The sequence below is a fragment of the Falco cherrug genome, chromosome 3, assembly GCF_023634085.1.
Source record: "Falco cherrug isolate bFalChe1 chromosome 3, bFalChe1.pri, whole genome shotgun sequence".
NCBI classification, from domain to species: Eukaryota; Metazoa; Chordata; class Aves; order Falconiformes; family Falconidae; genus Falco; species Falco cherrug.
Window position 1 is genome coordinate 73,848,568 of NC_073699.1, and position 20,929 is coordinate 73,869,496.

Consider the following 20,929-nt stretch of genomic DNA (forward strand, 5'->3'; position numbering starts at 1 on the left):
CTGATCATTTCGTTGATGCTCTGTCATAGCTAGTTTGTGGTATGACATCATAATACAAGTGGGAAAGGAAATAAGTTAATTTTCAAAGTAGAAGAAAAATTACACGATTAATGAATTAAAACTGTGAGAAAATGGGACAGTTCAGCCTTCTGTGCTATTTCTGGAAGTAAGCTAGTGAGCAGTAGATACTTTTTGTAACACATTTTATATATACTTTTCATGACCAGCAGACTTTGTTTCCATTGTTTTGACTTTTTAGAAACTAAGTGATTTTTAAAGTCAAATGAAACTACTGCTTGCTTCTCTCATTTGCTGGAAAAGTAGAAGAGAGAGAAAAGGGTAGATAAAGTACTGCATCGTTTAAATATCTCTGCATTCAGTAAAATTCAGAGGTTCTTTAAAAATACAGTTTACAGAACAATTAATTTATATTTTTAGTGCTCTTTTGCAGTACAGAATTAGGATGGAGCATAGATGAGGACAATTCTTATAGTGGAACGATATAGCAGAACAAAAAAATATAAGTTAAGTTGGTGCTGCTGTCACCAGCCTCACAAAGGAGAAGGCAAAAGGCGTCTTGTGTTACTCCACAAGGGGAATCTCCTTGAGGGACTGTAATTTTCTATACTTCTTCTAAAGGGGAAGCATACTCCTTAATCTTTGGGGTATTAAGTAGATGAAAGCAAACCTGACACCTACTTCTCCTCCTTAACCCAAGTTATTCTTTCCCCATTACAAGGTATTTTTCTAATGCCAGTGCCCTTTATGGGTTTTTGATCTAATGCTCTACAGGGGACCTACATGATCATCCCTGTATTCCTCTAGAAATGATTCTATGAAAGGGAAATCCAGAATCCTTAATCCTTTTACTTCTATATAGATTGTGAAAAGACCTAAAAATTATCTGAATAGCACTGAACACTGAGAAGGATAAAATAGTACCAGCTGTGGCTTGTTCCTTATGCTTTCTCCTGTGTTACACTGCACAGGGAAGGTACCATTGCTGGAGGTGATTGGATCCATATGACATATCCTCCACTCCTGTAATATTCAGGGGGGGGAAAAAATCAAGGAAAAGTCACCCAGAAACTATAAGAGTTTTATGGATTTCCTAAGTACTCAAAATGAGTACTACAGTTTGGACTAGAACTTCTCTTGCATTGTTTGTCTGTTTGCCTACTCCCTTATTCAGACTCAGAATCTGACAATTTCCTCACCTCATCTCTGTATCTTCCTCTTCAATTTTCTCACTTTTTCTGTCTAAATCTGTTTTATTTAACTAGTTCCCTTTTCATTATTCATCTTCTTTTCACCAAAAGTATGCTAGCTAGCTGACATGAGTCACCATCATACTGATTATACTGTTATGTATGTTTTATCCTTCTTCATCTGTCTTTGCAAACATTTGAATAAAGAGACTGCCTTCAGCTCTGGACATAACGCATGGTTCAGTTCATACCTCAGAAGGGGTCTTACCTCTTCTTGGCTTATATGCAGTATAGAAATAAATGTGTACTTCAGTACAGTAATAAACAAAATTACTAATGTACATATTGCTTTCATAACGTCAATTAAAATGATGTGCAATCCCCCTTCCGACTGTGATTGCAAAAGTGGGCATGTATGACTGACATCTTTAGAACATTTTATTAGTTTCCTAAATGTGTAAGCTAATACAAGATTAATTCCTGTTTTCATCATTTAGTGTCCGTATATCTCTCTCAACTACTTCTTTATTGGTTTCTATAGCTTTTTGGTTTTCTTTACTCTTTTCCTTGTCCTTCTATATTGAATGCTTTCTCTGGGTCTGTCTATTCTCTATAATGGTGGCATGTCAAGAACAGTAAGACAGTATTTCTGAAACTAACTGCATTCGTGTTTTTCTTTATGTCCTGTCTTGCATCACTGCTCAGTGTTAAGCAAGTTGTAATATCTCAAGTGGTGAAAATTGTTATGATAACTACTTTTTTAATAAAAAAGGGTTGAATTCATACTGTACATGAGACAATTTTTTTCTTTTAATTTTGTCTTCTTGTTTCCAAATGCTCATAACTTTCTGAAAGCCACTAGCAGTCTTCCAAGCTTCTCTTCGAGTAATAAAAAATGGAAAAACTTTTGCTTTTTGAGTAAAATTGAGGTATTGTTTCTAAAACATCTTTTCTTCTCCACTTTCTAGCTAATATTGTTTACACAATCCTATCACAAACTGTCTGTGAATTAGGAAAAAAAATGCTGTAATTTGCCAGTGGTATTTAGTCAGTTGATCATGGTTAAGTTACCTGTGACAGAAAAAAAACAAAACCAAAGTGTCTGTTTACTTTTTTAAAGGTAAGACAACGTTTTTGTCTTTTCAGTTCTTTGCTGCCTTTGCCTTGGATAGTCCATCAGGATACTTGGAGGTTTTCCTAAAAAGTCTGCCTGTATTAAGCATGGTCCACAAAACTGTTCTGAAGAGCCATCAGGAAGCCTTCCATGGCTCTGTGGAATAATGGTTCATGATGCCTTTATGGAAATACATGTCATACTACAGTGCTAAATTATGATGGCAATTAAAATTTTGTCTCAGCAATAAGAATCTAGGATTAGTAAGAAGTAATAAGATAAGTGCTCTTGGATTAAAAAACTAAAAAGTAAAATAATAACTTTCTCCCACAGAAAACTGTTTCTTTCACTCCCTTTTGTGTGCCTGCAAACCAAAAATGAAAGTGCATGTATTCCCTTTAGGGAATTGCAAAGACATTCTTCATAATACTCTATGCAAATATAGCTTAAAAGAGCCTGACAATATGAATAAACTTGCACATATGTGAATATACCCATCGGTAATTTAACAGGACTGTTCATGTGCGCAACTGTTCCTTCACATGAATAAGACTTGCATAGTGAGTTCTAAACTCTTAGAGTACATTTAATGAAATAAGTTAATGATTTCTCTTCAACATATCAGGACAATCACGTGCCATCTGGGAAGCCAACAAAATCATGCCTTTCCATTCCTATTTGGCCTTCTACTACCCTGTATGCTACCTGCATTGTTAGCTCTGACCTGGCTCACCTGATGTACTGCTGGGAGGGAGGAGAGGCAAGACCCCAGCAGGGGTGTGCAGGTCACTACAGTCCTTTCAAAAGCTTTGTTGCTTCTTGTGGGAAATTATGGCCAACAGAAACAGAAATAAAGAGCCCACCACTGTTACTTCTCCTCACTAACCCTCGGTGCAGGCGACAACATTCAGATGGGCTCAGGTAGCATTATTTGTTTTAGTTTTAATCTGCCACAGACCAGCTACAAACCTAAGCCTCCGCCTTCAGCTTTCTAGTTGATGCCTTTTCAGTAAAGCTCCAGAAAACTACCTTCAGATACCCAAAGTGGCAATTTTAGAAGGGTGCTCTATGTGTGGTTTCTGGAGAGAGGTGGTCTCCTTCTGAGTACATACCATTTAAAGCCTCCAGGCTTTTACTCTGGCTGACCCATCTGATGCTACCCTCACTCCTTTGGCAACACAGCTCACCTATACTTGCAAATAAAATGACCAGCATCTTTTCTCTGATCCAGTGTGTGGTGGCACACTGTCCATTTACACAGCTAAACTCTCTTCTCACTCCGAAGTGTGTGGCCTCACAAGTACTGCTTACTGTCCCTGGTCTGCCCCAGAAGAAACTCCAAATATGTCTGCAAGGATGCCATTTACACAGATTGTGCAACTGTGCCTGAACTGTGTCAGCCAGGCTGCAGTAAAATTGTATAGACAGTTGCTCATCCAAGCTAATCCTCTCTCAACAAGACCATTCTCCCCATATGTAGGGTGACCCAAGACTACACTTTGCTGTGGTTCTGTGATGTCATTTTCCACCTTACATGAAAACAACATATAGGATGAGGCAGATAACATTAAAGCTTGATTTATATGTCAGAACTTACATCACCCAGCCAGTCGGCTTAAAACTGTATTTTGGCAGTTTTATTGGCAGTATTGTGAATTTCTCTCTACTGATGTTAATATGGTTGGTCATTTCCTCAGATACTCCCTGATAAACCAGAGGAGGTAAACATGTGCCATTTAAGTTGAAGTCAGATTGTGAAGCCCTTACTTCATGTTGGTAAGTCATTAATTACATGACTGGTTGTTGGTCTTTGTCCTATCAGTAACTGCCAAGGCTTGGGAGTACTGCTCAGTGTTTAAAGACTCCTATTAAAAAAAAAAAAAAAAAAAAAAAAAAGAAAAAGAAAAAGAAGAAGAAAAAAAGAGGAAACAAAAGAAAAAGCACAGAAAAAAAAAGATTACTATCACAGCTTTAAACCCACTTCAGGGCTCTTTTCCTAATGAACCACTGTTAGGCTTTTTTGACCTTCAGTTTAAGAAAGAAGACCTTAAATTACTCTTTTCGATCAGCATCTCCTTTTAGCCTTCATTTTCCCTTATTCCTCTTCCACTGGCTTTTGAAGTTTCAAGAGGTAAGATCTGCACTTAACCTGCGGTTCTTCCCAACACCACAATATGCTTTATAAATCTTTGAGTCTCTCATACTGTGTTCCCTACTGTATAGAATAAAGTGGAAATTGACTTCTGCAGAGGCCATTACCAAGATTTATTGATCTGAAAGGATAACATTTTCTTAGGCAAAACTGAAGCTAAACATGAAGGGAAGAGACTAAACATATTTGGTCCTGTGAGCTTTTTATTGCTGAGGTGCCAGGACCTTATTTCTGTTTTGGAATAATCTATTCTCTTTCTTTCCCTTGTTTTTTGAGATCACAGAAAATGTCCATATTTGTTTCCATGTTGTAGTTCAAAGCCTCTCTTTTTAAATTTTAGTTAGGACACTTCTCTGCAGGCTTTCCCTTAGGCCTGAAGTGGGTTTGTTGTTCCTGAAATTTCTGCAGCAGTTCTTTTTAATATTATGCCAGCTTGGAATTGAATTGCTTTTCACCTCTGGCATCTGTGACATGAAAAATATACAATTCTGTGTTCTGAAAATAAGAGACAGTTAGTATTTTGACATTTAATGAGTCTAGACTTACCAGTTAGGCAGACTTAAATCTTTATGGCAGTGGTTTTTCAGCATGTCTTTTAAACCCTATTTTTGATGATTCCAACTGATGTAACTAAATATGCTTTAGAAACCTGATTTTCCAAATTTTGTGGTTTTTTCAGTCATAGAACATGTATTTTTCAGAGAGGTTAAGCGTTCCATGAAATTACTAAAATAGATTTGTATATATGGCATCCCACTTGTGAAATGTTTGATAATAAACCTTAACCTATGATTCGCCCTTTAAATATCCAAACTAAATCTAAGTTTCAATGCATTATTAAATGTAAGCAATACTGTAATAGCAAAAAGGAGCATAATATAAATGACTTCTGGAATAGTGGTAATCAATCCCTTTTTTTTTTTTTTTTTTGATAAACAGACTGTCAAACTGCCATCTGAAACTTCTTAGAGAAACTATATTGATCATAACTGTAGTTTGCTCTTATTTATAGCCAGCTAGAGCTTGAATGCCTTATCTGAGTTGTCCAAAAACTTCTTTGCCTCTTCCATAATTTATTGAGATTTGTAAGTGCTTTTTATCTATCTGCTCCTCTGATTTGTGCTCATCAGCCCTCAACCCTTGCCACAGTTTCCTAATGTAAATATCCTCTCCTTTGTCCTTTAGGACATATGGGGATACCTTTTCTCACTTTAAGCTCATTTTTTGGTATGTGTAAGATTTGTCTTTTAGGTCAGAAATCAGCAGCTTGGGTGGACTCTAAAGTCCCGTTGACTTTGAAAGGTCTTTCTACAGGGGTCTATGCCCATGGATCCGATAAGACTCAACACACGGGAGAGCTAGTCTGGCCATGCTGAGCCACACTGAAGTAATTACTTTGAGTCGATCTGTTTGCAAATTTTCATCATTTAATTCAGCTGGTTTCACTTATAAATCTAAAGCGACATAAAATCTTTGTCACTACAAATCAAATTATTCCAATCTTAGGAATGAAATGTTTTGACTTTCAAAATGTAGGCAAAGTTCTGTTTTGTGGAAACTGGTTTTTAATACACACTGAGTAGAGTAATGAATTAGTGGTGAAAGGATTCCATGATTCATAAAACTAACCCATCTCATTGTTAAATTATTTTTTTACAGAGTAGAGCAACTGTATTTTACCTTCCAGCCACACATATGGAGATGGATGGATTATGTTACCAAATTCACTTCCTGAAACCTGCTGCACCTTACAGATTCAATAAAGGTTGTTATCTTATGCTGTTTAATATCTGTTGCTTAGTGCTGATGTTCTTGGAGTTGAGTTTTGCAGTATATGGTTTGGTTTTAAGAGGGACTTTAATCTCCACTGTGGTTATTATGACTTTTCAAGACACGTGTCATCAAGGAGCCTGTCCTTCAAGTTAGACTTCGATTTAATTTTTTTGTTCTTACTTCAGCTCTGTTACTCTTTCATATACATTACTCTTTTACCTCTTCTCTAACAAGTATCATATACAAGACCTGGTAATGGCCCAGGAAGATTTTTCAAGCTGTTCCTCACAGAAAAGAGAAAGAAAATGTCTGGTCCTTCAGCCCTCAAAGAAAATTAGTACCCAGCTCCTTAGCAACTACAATTAAAATTACAAAAGGGATGTTTATTTCTATCACTTCTGTTGGTTCTTTAAGACTAAAGTATGTAAGGAATGCTCTACTGGGTCCAACCAATAGATGTTTTTTGGAAGGATAACTTCTCCATTCCTATGACAGGCTGTCCCCTGCTACTGTTGCTTTGGAATACTGCCTTTTGGAGCAGCTTTGGAGTACTGCCTCTCATTCTAAGGTAAACCGATCCTTTTAGCATTTTTTCAGCCTGAAACTCAGAGTTTTGAACTTTTACTACTTTTTCCACGTCAGAGAAAGTCTTATTCTGTTTTATCCCCATTGCTCTCTCTACTTACATGTACTGCATACACACACCCTCTCTGTCCAAGACATTCTTTCTTTTCCAGGGTGCATACTGCCCACTCCAAACTGGTGCAAAGGGATGTTAAGCTATTTTGCTTATGCTCCTGGGTGAAGAACCTCTTTCACACCATCTTGGAAGCATTTATCTAAGATAGAAATCAAAGGCTATGGGTGTGAATCTCAATATTCAGTGTCTGTGTAAACATTCAGGTTGTCTGTGTAAGCTTTATTTCATAGTCCTCTGTTTTTTATAGAGAATAAAACTTTTAAATGCATTCATAATTTTATGACTATTTGCATAGACAGCGAGGCCAATTGTATGAGGCTCAACAAGAAGTGCCAGGTCCTGCACTTGGGAGGAAAAAGCAACACCGTGTAATGTTGCAGGCTGGGGACAGAGTGGCTGGAAAGCTGCCTGAAGGAAAAGGACCAGGGAGTGAGGGTTGACAGCTAGTTGAACATGAGCCAGCAGTGTGCCCAGGTGGCCAAGAAGGCCAACAGCATCCCAGTTTGTATCAGAAACAGTGTGGCCAGCAGGACTAGGGCAGTGATCGTCCCCCTGCACTCGGCACTGGTGAGGCTGCACCTCGAATCCTGTGTTCTGTTCTGGGCCCCTCCTGAAGTGAGTAGATGTAGAGGTGCTGGAGTGTGACCAGAGAAGGGCAACAAAACTTTTGAAGGGTCTAGAGCACAAGACTGCTGAGGAGTGGCTGAGTGAACTTGGGTGGTTTAGCCTGGAGAGAAAGAAGCTCAGGAGAGACCCTATTGCTCTCTACAACTAAATGAAAGGAGGTTGTAGGCAAGTATGGGTAGGTCTTTTCTCCCAGATAACAAGCAATAGGAGAAGATAAAACAGCCTTTAGTTGCACTAGGGGAGGTTTAGACTGGATATTAGGAAAAAAGTCTTCCCTGAAAGGGTGGTCAAGCATTGGAACAGGCTGGCCAGGGAGGTGGTGGAATCACCATCTCTAGAGGTGTTTAAAAAATGGGTAGATGCGGTGCTTAGGGACATGGTTTAGGGATGGACTTGGCTGTCCTGGGTTAACAGTTGGGCTTAATGCTCTTAAAGGTCTTTTCCAACATTGATGATTCTATTACCAATTCTAAATACTAAAGCCATGTAACATGGGCTTCCTAACAGGTTCTCAGTAGTCTCTTATTACTTTCTCCAACCCCAAGTATAAAGGTGTCTTGATGAAAAAGTAATCATTACAGCTCTGGAAAGCTTGAGAAAACAAATAGACCAGTTCACCTTCTTTAGCACTTGTGCGCACATTCACACCTTGACAGTTTCGCCTGTACGCCTCAAACTTTTTCATGCATAAATATACTTCCATCCCATGAAATGATAGGTGCAGTTATGCTTACTATTCCAAGATTGCTTTGTGCTTTGTCCCGTTCAATCACAGGTTGAAAGAACTGTAGGAAGGGAAGAGCCTTGTGGTTTAGGATAGTTGTACCCAACCTTTTTGAAATAAACTTTTAGATCACCTGTATTCACATGTTCTTATTCACTGACAAAGGAGGAAAACTGAGAAGAGATATTTGTTAAAAATGTAAATATTTATTCTTCGCTCATGTAGGAACTGGAACTGCTTTCAGCCATTACAACAATCAAAGGCATTTGATTGCACGCTGCTATGGCGTGCAAACCCCCTGCCATGGAACAAATGAGCTGCTGCCAACTGCTTTTTCTAATATCTCACAACTTTGAGTCCTTCTGTGATGGGAGAACTACACACTATAGCCTTGAGAAGTGCTATTGAAGGTGCAAGCAGTAACAGAAGTTTCCAGTGAAGACAAATCACAAGGCACTAAGAAGCATCAGAAAAAATACCTTTTCTTAGCAAGCTTAAGGGCTGAACCTGTAGTTCTAGCCTACAGATACCCTGGGAATTATAGTTACTAAGATTACATTATTGCTCTGAATTTTAAAAAGCCATGTACAAGTAGAGATCATGAAGTGAACATGAGAAGGTCTATGTGAGAAGGTGCTTGGATGTTTGGAAGTTATAGGCTTAAGGTGTGGAAGTGTATTTTCATATGTAATACTGCAACCACCTGGAATCCTCATGGAAGAAAAATAACCTTATTTGTGAATGCCTGTGTTTTTTTAAAACTTACAGAAGTGTGGGAAGGTAGTCAGGAAAGTCAAAGAAAATTCAGGTTCTAGAAGATTTATACCTTGATTGGATCAAGTAACCTTCAAGAATGGCTCTAACTGTTTTCACAAATCTTGTAGAAGGTACTTCCTCCCACAGGGCACAAGCCAGAAAATCATTATGTTAACTTGTATGCGGCTATACTATTTCCATGTTTCAGGAACTAACAATAAGAAATGTATGCTTATTCCACATTCCTAGCATCACTTTACATAACATTGTTAACATCATTCTCATACACTTACTTCTGCAGTACCACTTTTATGTAATGATGAGCACCTTATTTTGCAATGTCTAATGTTATTTTGCCATGTATAATGTTGACAGTTTTAAAATATTTCTAACTTTGAATAAGGAAAGGTCATACTTTAGAAGTTTTAGAATGTTATGATAGAAATCAATATAGGGAAGGTCAAGCTTCCTTGCTTGACTACAAAACTTTTTCAAAAAGTTTTAGGTATTGGCTTAAGCCTTACAAATTACACACATGGGATCCACCAAATTTTAATCCCTTGCCTTTTTCTTTCTAGGAGCCAAAGAAATCTTCAATTAAAAAAAGAATTAAATTAAAATTTTAAATGTATTATGAAAGCTAAACATTGATTTCATATGGAGACTAAATATTTCTTTAATTTGACTCATTTTTTTCCCCTAAGGTTTCCCTAAGATTTTTGTATAGTAATGAACTGTACCAAGACGATGTGAAGACTTTGAGGCCAGTAACTGATACATTTAAAGATGTGATCATAAAGATTATTACCTTTAATTAATTAATCATTAGACTGTGTATCTCAAAACTCCTCTTTTTCAAGAGTTTGAATGTCAAATATTATACAATTTTCATCAGCTGTTCCTTATGTAGTTTTATATGATAATTATAACTATGGATGCTTGAAAATAATTTTGTTTTACATCCAAATATGTTAAAATGCCTACATGAATTTTCCTTTGATATTAAGAAATGCTTCTCTTCTAGTGAACACAGGTATTACAAAGGAGTTTAATCTTGAATTTATGTATTGATGGTACAGATGGAAGAGGCTGTAAAGTGAATGTGTTATGCTGATTATTTATTTACATTTTGACAACACAGATTTCTTTGGATAATATTACATCTTTTTCCATATTTTTTCCATTGGCTGAGTAGGGTTTTTCAAACAACACATTTAACAATCTTACCTTGTGATTTTTTATTTCCTTTATTAAGAATGTGGGTTCTGAATTTCTCACCTTCCCTTATAGCTCTTTTTTTCTGTTGATAGGTTATGATGAATTTTTCAAATTTTGAACTAAATATGAAAAAAATGGTCTGTAGGTGATTAAACAGGAGTAAGGTAGAGCACAGCAATGTCTTCACAGATAATCTCATGAAACAATGAAGGAAGCTTAAAAGCTCAAAAGAATAGATGCAAAATAATTTCTTGGTAAACCTGAATTATGCTCTCAAAACACAGTCCATTCTATGCAAGCTTCCAGAGATGTATTTCTTCCTGCTGTTTGGGGGTTTGTTTTGCACAATAGGTTTATCCTTGTCAGAAATCTTCAGGAATAATGTTGCACACTACCTATTCAATATATAGGCAAATTACAATTAGAACTGAGAGAACATAGCGTGAGGAATATAGGTTAAACATTAAAAAAGAATTCCAGTTCCTTGATCCTTGTTGAGAGGAAAAATATACAGCATATTAATAATTCATCCATCCATCCATATGTTATGAAGAATATGTACAAACGAAGGAAAACTGAGGGGATAAAAGAATGTGAAGTGGATCTGAAAAAAATGATAAATGGTTTATTTCACTTTTATGAGAAAGGACATAAAGACCGGATTGCTGTATAAATTTCTCTCTTAAAAGTTTATTTTCTTTTAAAATATTGTTGATTGAGAGGTCTAGAATCAAGGTGTTTATACTAACAATAACAGGCTTTGACTCTGTAACTGTCATGTGCTTCCAGAAGAGAAACTCATGTTTCCCTGAATGAACACTAGCACAGAATTCAGAAGACTTAAGGAAAAAAATATCCTAACAGCCACAACCCCATGTATGTGAAGAAAAAGGAGGGTGAAAATATATTTTCTTATGACAAAACTTGTTTTATATAAAAGTTGACAGGCTGAGAAATTAATCGAGGCAGTTGAAACCAAGAGAAACAAATCAGGGCTAATGACAGACTTGTTGAAATTATGTCTGGTTACTTTGAGCACCTTTAAAATTAGCATATGGAGCCTTTTCAATTTAGGCCAGCTCTACTGAAATAAGTTGTTTACTCCTGAGATTCCTACTTAAAAGTGAAATGAAATTAAGACTACTTGCAAATTTTGGCTTTCTTCTTTTAATTTGCTTGAATAAAGTGTATCATTGCTGCCTACACTCATGTTAAAATAGCTTTTGTAAAATGTAATATCCTCACTAAGACATTCTTGAGAATTATCATAAAGAAAATATGGCTGTGAGGAAATTTAAATAAAAGCTAGAATGAGGGCTCCTAGGACTTCCTATACAGAGTTTATAATTAATATGAAGGTCTGGGGAAAAAAATGAGTTCTGCACTCAACCGTAGAGATTTTTACTAGTAAAAACTGGAAAATTCAACAAAATTTCTAATATATAAATGTATTAGATGTGTAGGGGTTAAAAATTAATTTATTTCACATAAGTAATTTTTTTTAAGTCAAAATTGTTTTGTAAGAAGCTTATTGGAGCTCCTTATTTAAAGCATATCTTAGCTCCACTACAAACATCTGAAAGGCTTGATAAAGGCAAAAAATCTCTGAAAGGAACATTGTCTTCCTGATAGACCCTTGGACTGCAAAGGAGATATTGAAGAATGAAAAAGGAACTACTGTATTTCTGTCACTAACAAAAATCCTCTGGATACACAAACCCCAGAAAATTTAAGTGTGTTTTTAATGAAATTATATTATTGTTGTCTGGTTGAGTGTTGTCTAAATGTAGAGCTACAAGGTCAATGTCTTGCAACCAATGGATATCTATGAGCCCTATCACATGCAGAGTACTTGGATTCTTACAGTATTGCTTGTCCAGCCATCAGAGAAATGCCTGAACTGGTTACACAAATGAGTGCTCTCAGCACATGCATCATTGAGATTAGAAGCAGAGAAAGGCCATGTTAACTGTAATGCATGATGGCTTCTCAACCTTCCTTTCCTCTACTTGAGAAATAAGGTGAAACCAATTGCCTTCTTCATGTACTGCAATCATGTGAGTAATAGGAGTGCAATAAAGACTGTAGCTATAAAAAACTGGCTAATAGGCTGCTACTATGGCTTATCACCTGTTTGGGACATTAAAATGAATGTCATTTAAAACTTTGGAATTTCTTTTTGAAATCCACAAATTAAAGAGGCTTCTGAAATTTTAACCCTTTTTCTTGATTTTATAACAGCCAAGACTAGTTTCTGGAATGAATGGTTATGTTAATAATACCCAAATATTCTGGCCCCTGCAGACTTGTGGTGCCTATGGGCTCGATGGATATATTTGGAAGTCCAGAAGTGCTTGCAGTCACTGTGTACTTCTATACCGTCTTAGCTTTCATTTTATTTTGTTGTTTTATCCTTTTCAGTCATATAAATATGCATATACATAGATATTTCAAACTGTACCCCAAGGATTTGAAATTCAGACAAATGTCTGGGGACTGGTTCCTCATACAGAGTTAACAGCAGCTGCCCATTAGCTTATAAAAACGACCCTTAAATTCCATTCTAGTCCAATCTTACAAAATGATCTCACATCCTTCCCCAGATGACTAGTTAAGCAGAATATGTATATACATGCATATACTGCAAAAAATAGTGAAGTAATGTAGGCAGAATTACATCATGTCTATGGTTAAAAGGAACCAGAGCTCTAGGTTTTCTCCACAAAGTTTGTGGCAAGAAGCTACAGGCCAAAAGGTCAAGAAAAATATTTGGACTTGAACATGCAAGGGAAAGGTGTAAGAGAAGAGATGGACAGTCTGAAAAGGTCTTGAAAGAGCTCTCTAGGAAATGCACACTGCTGTTACACTGATCTCTCACAGTTTAGAGAAGAAACAAATTGGTAACACTGAAATCTGAGGGATTTGAGGCAAGTAGCAATAGCAGAACAAGCATGATCCAGCTCTTTCTGTTCTACAGTAAATTCATTGTCAATCACAGCGCAAAACTCTTGCCTTTTTTTTTTTTTTTTTTTTTTTTTAAGCATAAGGCTACTAAAAACAGTTTATGATGTAGAGGTTAGGCTACTGCAGTTATGGAATAAAATTAACATGAAGTGTCACTGCGGGAGACTGATAATATCACAAAGTTCTGGTATTTTCTTTGTAAGTTTCTACATCATTCCTTTATACATCAATATACATTAAACATCAATATGCAATGAACATTACTCCGAATGCCACCAAGAGTGGGAGATGCTCAACTGCTTTGGGTCAGCTGAAATTAAAATGTTGAACAGTAACATTATTTGTTGCATTTATAGTCAAGTCTGCTTCCAGTAAAGCTTCCGAGTGAGACTTCCTGCATTTGAGTGGAACGCAGGTCTGCTGTCAGAGTTGTCATGGAGTTTCTCAATTAAGGACTCGGAGGTCAGAACATATCTCTCAGATACAACATGGCAAGCATCCTGTGCACATTATGTCTCAAGTCTCAGAAAGAACTACTGGTGCAATACATTTGCAATTGAAATCATAGAGGATTTTCTCTATCCTAAATGATATTTTCAGAACTACAGTACTTTAATGCCCTTTTCTACACAGTGATGGATCGGTAATATAATAGTTATGCAAAGTTATTATTTTTTATTACTTATGTAAATACCTTTTCACACTTTCACTTGAAGAAAAAATTGCACAACCTTGTCTTTTTGCAGAATTTTTTAATGTCTTCTTTCTTTGGATTTTTCTCATTTCTTAGAAATTTCCCCCTCTATATGCCCAGTTGATATACATAAGGGAGGACTTACTCAACCCTCACCAACTGCTTTACTTACCAAGCTTTGCAATGTTCAAGGAATATACAATTCGATACTAATTTAATAATTTTATTAGCAAGTTTTTTTGCCTGTTTATCATTTCTCCATTTAATCTTATGCTTCAGATATTATTTTTCAATTTAAACATACCATTCTAATTGAAAATTTAAAGCCAGTACAATGCATTTAGTTTCACACACAATTTCATGTGACCTTTGATAAACAGTAAAATGATCTGTGTCCACAGTTCAAGAACTAAAAGTTTAATAAAAAGAAAAGGAAATGAATATTGTTTTTTCTTGGAATATGTCAACAGGGCACAGGTTTCCTGATATTTTAAAAATTATGTAGATATTATTGCAGAACCGTTTAATTTATCAAATACAGCTATCATTTTCATCCTTTTATTCTTAAAATTTATTCATAAATCCCAAATGATGATTCTTTTTATTAGGAAAAATCCTGTCTCCAAATTTCTCTGTTTCTATTTCTAATTAATGGGTTTGATAAACTATCTACAGCTATATTTCTTTCACAATATATATTCAGTATATTTAGTATGTGCTTCCAAATAGGCATCATCTTGCAGCAACACTCATCAAACATTTAAAAGAAAGTGGCTTACTTCAAAATAAATCTTTTTATGCAAACTTGGCCAATATAGTTTTGTATTTGTGATTGTATTTTTTGATTTATTTTAGTGTTTCTCAGGGAATGGACACAGAATTTTTATAACAATCGCTCCTACTTCTAGAGATATAAATCACCAAAATGGGTCTCGATTACTCAAATAGAAGTAGAAATAAATTAGGAGGAAATATGAAGAAGCAAATTCCTTGTTATTCATCTGCACAGGTCAGTGTCATGACATGAGCCTAATCCAGAAAAAACTAGCAAGCAAAGGTAAGCAAGGTCTGTTTCAGTCACTTTGTGCAATGCAGAATTGCGCATCTCCTAGAGATCACTTGGTGTTTTTTGGTTTCAGTGGTATACAGCTTTGTTCTTACTGAAGTATATGCTATTTCATATTTACTTACAAACTTTTTTGTCCAACATATTCCTCACCCCTCTGAGCCTGGTATTATCAGAAGATTATGTCTATTCTGTCATCAGCATTGCTAAAGAAAGGATTCAGGATTAGTAGGTACAGGATAGCCCACTATATAGGTCTATGTTGTGGTTTAACCCCAGCTGGCAACTAAGCCCCACACAACCGGTCGCTCACTCCCCTTCTTGTGGGGTGTGGGAGAGAATTGGAAGGGTGAAAGTAAGAAAACTCATGGGTTGAGATAAAGACAATTTAACAGGCAAAGCAAAAGCTGCACAAACAAGGAAAGCAAAACAAGGCACTCATTCACTACTTCCCACCAGCAGGCAGGTGTTCAGCCACCTCCAGGAAAGCAGGGCTCCATCATGCCTAATGGTTACTTGGGAGGATGATTGCCATCACTCCTAATGTCCCTCCTTTCCTTTGTCTTCCCCCAACTTTATATGCTGAGCATGACACCATATGGTATGGAATATCCCTTTGGCCAGTTGAGGTCAGATGTGTCCCCTCCTGCTCACTGGTGGGATGGTGTGAGGAGCAGAAAAGGCCTTGGCTCTGTGTGAGCACTGCTCAGCAATGACTAAAACATCCCTGTATCATCAACACTGTTTCAAGCACAAATCTACAACATAGCCCCATGCTAGCTACTATGAAGAAAATTAACTCTATCCCAGCCAAAACCAGCACAGCCTACTACCTTTTACTTTGATAGTGAACTATTGATAACAACGCTGAGGTAGCTTTTCCAGCCATCAACCTACTTATCCTACTAAGGTTGAAGCTATAGTGCTGCTATGTTTTTTAAGGCAGTTTCCGAGAACAACATGAGACACTGTGTAAGAACCTCACTGAAGCCCAAATATGAGATGTCCATTGTCTCTTCTGACTGAGAGATCTCTTCTGCTTTTACAGAGATTAAGTTGGCTTGACTGAATTTGCTCCTGTCAGCTCCATGTTAGCTGACTCCTTTTCCTAGGTGCTTTCAAGCTGACAGATATCCCATGAATCCCATCTCCATGAATGGAATTTAATGAGTTATGGCTTCTTAATCTTCTTTATCTATTTAATCAATGCCAAGTATTATTTTCAGTTTTCCAGCCTTTCAATACTTCATGACTTCAATACTTCACAAATTTTCAAGATCTCATTAATGTGATTACCACTGCTTCACCTATACATCTTTGAATAGACACAGATGTAGTTTATCAATCAGGCCTAGACAACTTGAATTCCGTAGGTATTTGATGTATTTGTTCTCTTTATTTTGGGTTATTATTTCCTGTTTTATTTTTATAATTGTTTATCCACCAAGAACAAACCAACCAACCAACCAACCCCACTAAAACCCCCAGAACTCTAATTTGTTAGTACACTTAGAAATGCAGTTTTGAAGGTAAAGTGATATCGGAAACAAAGGTAAAAGCAATGATACAGACAACAAAGAGTGAAATGAAAGGCTGTTGTGAATAGAAAAGGACATGTTTGGAATGAGGTCTGGGCCCCAAGTTCCTAAATTTCAATTAAACACCATCTTCTCTTCATTACTGATAATTTCAATTCTGGGGAAGAAAAACATCCAGCTCCAATTTAAATGATATCACCTTAAGTCAAACCATTTTGAATTGTGAATCAATGTGACAATATAGTAAAGTATTACATGTATACATTCAGAACAAATGTATTATTTATGTGCTTTTTAAAGACAGATGCTTCAATGGTTTGGAATATCTTCTGTGGTGGTACACTGCTGTTCCTTCCACCTTTAGGAGACAAAAAATAGACAATGTGTATGCTACAGCTGTCAAAATGTGGGTGCTCTGCTTCCAAAAGTTTTCAGAGGAAGCAAAGGAAGAAGATCACCGGGGCAAAAAATCTAGGACCAGAGCTGATCACCATTTCTAGCATCCCCTTTTCTGGTTCAGTATTTATCAGGATAATTAATCTACCTATCTACTTTCTTCTTTTCCTCTTACATTCTTTCTCCTCCATACTATGGATTGCCCTCCAGCACCTAGTTATAATGTGTAGGAAGAAAAACTGTTTTATCAGGGAAAGGGAAGGGGGGTGGGGAGGAGTTCAATCTGCCCAACATATGCTGGGGTCTCTCAGGCTGCCATTACTGAAACGTCCTAGGGATTTCTAAAAATTATAGATGACAATTTCTTAACTTAGAGAGTGTTTCATCCTACACAAAGGAATTCTGCCTTATACCTCGACTTGACAGATAAAACCGACCTGATCACAGAACTAAAAATTAGGGTTTCTTAGGTGTAAATGATTACAAGTTGATTTCACTACTGTATGCAAACAGAATAAAAGACATACCAATGAGATATACGCTTAGTGCTTAAAAAAGTCAGTTTATCATAGCTGAAAACAATTATGAGACAAATCAGAGACAGAACTCAGTTGGAAAAGTCTAAATTATTATTGCAAACTATTTAATATTTTTGAACTAGTTATCTAAAATGTTATCAGCAAAAAATTCGACCTTGTGAAACCTCAAAGCAAACAGCAACTTAGCTTAAAGGATAAGTGAAAGCAGCTATAAAAATGTGGCAATCCCCCAGACAATTAATAAATTATAAAAAGAAATAAATAAATGAGAGCAATGAATATTAATTAGATCAATTTTATTAGTAAAAAAGCTAATTGAAAAAAGGACATAAACACATTCATAAAATTAATCCTCTTTTTTCTAAGATGTTAATAAACTTGATTTGTAAAAATCAGCATACTGAGTGCTGATCTGGACATTGGTGAGTGAAGGTGTGTGAGGTATCCCTGGTTAGTTCACAGGCGATCAAACACACTTACTCTATGTTTTTAGCCTCACTGCAGAAGGTACCTCTTTTCTTAATATCCTACCCTGGTCTTCATAGCCTCTAGTACATCTTTAGGCATCTATTTGTCAAGAACATTTTATGCATTATTCACAGTGCTGCTCAACTCATGAACCAATTTGCTATTGTTGGTTTTGGTGGATATTCCTCTCTGTATGATTTTCTTTCAGGGACATGCTGCCTTTTCTTCAAAGTTGTTCATAACATCTTGGTGGGACATTTTTTTAAAATCTGTAAAGATAATACAATCTGTTGTTATGTGTATATAGTCTTTGCACTTATCTGGTAATGCAGAGTATTTTCTCTAAGAAACCGTTGTCCAGCTTTTATCACTAACTGCATGGATCTTTGGAGGAGTACTGCAGGGATTAGTGCCTGCCCTATCCTATTTAGGGGTTACTTTAAATACTTAGAAAAGGAAGTGTTATGCCTGGTATCGACTGCAAATATGAAAACTGAAGGTTTGATAATAATGAAGAGAACAGCTTGCTTAGGCAGAGTGCTCTGGTTTGCTGGTAACTTGACCACAACCATCTGTAGTATATTTTCTGGTATGGTAAAATACAAACTCAAATATCTAAGAAGAATTCAGGTCATACTGGATGGTGAGATCTGTTCCTAGAGTAGCAACCTCAAAAAAGAAATTAGGCATCATGGTGGGTAATAATAGGATGATCATTTACGTGACATAGTAGCCAAAACAATTCCATGCAATTCTTTGATGTATAAATGGTGAATTTGCAATAACTGTGTGTGGGTAAGTTTACCTCATTATTTCATGTTGGTAGTTTGACTACTGCAGCCATGTACTTACTACTTGCATCCACAACAGAAGAAGGATATTTATAAACTGGAAAGCTTTCAGAGAGGATTGAGCCATGCCATGAAAATAATTTAAAGACTGGAAAATATTCTTGCTGCTGAAAGACTCCAGAAGTCTTTTCAGCTTATCAAAGAGAAAATTTAAGAGGTGACCTGAGCTAAGCCTGCACTTATCCACATAAGATGTGAAAACACAATAGTAAATTGATCTTCATTCCAGTGAAGAAAGAATAAGATCTATTTCTTGGTAGTAAAAGAAGACATAATCAGACCTGAAATTATGTAGGAACTGTTACTACTGGACTAACTTATCAGTTTTGCAGTAGATTCAAGGGGATATCTTTCTAAAGGTCTTAAAAAATTCATTCCAAGTGGCTGGCTATACTATGCAAATGATAAGACTAATTGATCACAAAGTCTGCCCTTTCACTTCATTTGCTCACAACCCCCTAAAAGGGGAATTGCCCAGTCTATGAAGTGATTGGCAAACCTCTAACACCTTGAAGAATTTACCACCTTGAAAGGATCCTTTTATCTTCTGTGACTTCACCAGAGTAGTGCAGATCCTGAAGACATCTGCTGGTTTGACAGTGTGATAAATGGCTGCCCATCTGCTTCTTTCTGTCTGGCAGAAAGAAAGTGAGGGGGAAAAAGGTCCTTCAAAAGTCTGCCTCAGGTCTTGTTTTCTCATGTGGTTCCTCTAGACCATACATGGAGTGCCCCAAATATAACAACTTATTTTGAATGAAGAGTGGTACTATGCTTGTGGTGGTGCTTATTTCTGTCGCTGGAGGATCTAGGTTTTGAGAAATACAGTTAAATAGTAACCTTCATCCCCTCTTCGGGGCTACTTACCATATTCAGGTGGCCAACATCTCAGATCAGGGCAACAAGTCAACCACAAAGTTCCCTGTGAAGGAAAAGCCTGGGGGATACAAAAGGCCTGTAGTTTATGAGCCATCTAAGTGCTGTAGGTCGAAAGGGGAAACACAACAGGAAGCATCTATATTCAGCATGGCAATGGCAACAGGCTGTAAAGTAAAAGCATCCTTTCTTTGAGCTGTCTGAAGAGTGGAAGCTTTGGAAGCTGGATCCGAAGGAGCTGCAGAAATCAAACATCTAGGTTGAATGAAATCACTATACCATAGTCTCTTTCTAAATGTCTTTTGTGTGAAAGTTCAGAAAGGCAGGGTGAGAAGCAAGTCAAATCTAAGGTAAATTACTGACATCAGTGCAAGAAGCTGACAGGGGAAAATGAAAGAGGAATGGAAGTTCAATAGAGCACCCACTACTGAAAGCATCACTTGAATGTTTTGGTGTTGGGTTTTTTTAATGTTCCAAAGACAGCATAAGAAAAAGTGTTAGGAGAAGGGGAGTTTGAATATACTGGAGGGGTTTTTTTTATCTTTTGTTTTAATGTCAACTACAGAACCTTTCCCCCCATATATATTTTATCAAACCATGTTTCCAGATACAGATTACCAGTATAGACAACACCTTTATGACAGACTTTAATATGAGAATACTCACTGATTTCTAACTAAGAATTAGCATAGAAAGATATCATTATTTTGGAATGGGGTGGGGGGCGGGTGGGGGGCGGGGCAGAATACTCAAATATTTAAAATCGTTTCAATTTCTGGGTGGTATATTTTCTACACTTTAAACAAAATGGTTATGGATATTTGCACACGGAAAGGCAAAATTTTCATTTTTAATCCTCTGCTAATGAGTAAGTATTGTGGGAAGAGGTCTGAATGTACACAACTAAAAGACAGTGTGACCTACCCCCATGGCAAAGCTCTGGAGTCACAGTATCACAGTGCTGTTCCTTGGACGATTGGCCTGATAGAGATGCAAGATATACTAATATGGGCAGCAGGCTGAACTAATCTAGCTCCATGCTTTTTCAATACTTTGTTAGCTCACGCATAGTTGTTTTGGCACTTCCATGTGACATCACAATGGACTATTCTGGAAAGAATTACATCGCCATAAACCGTATGGGTTTATTTAGTATTTGGATTGCAAATATGTAAATAAAAGTCATAGAATTAATAGACTCCTTTTTATATTTATGTATGTAAAATGTTTCTAAAATGTTAGAACATAACACTGTATGGATAAAGGCT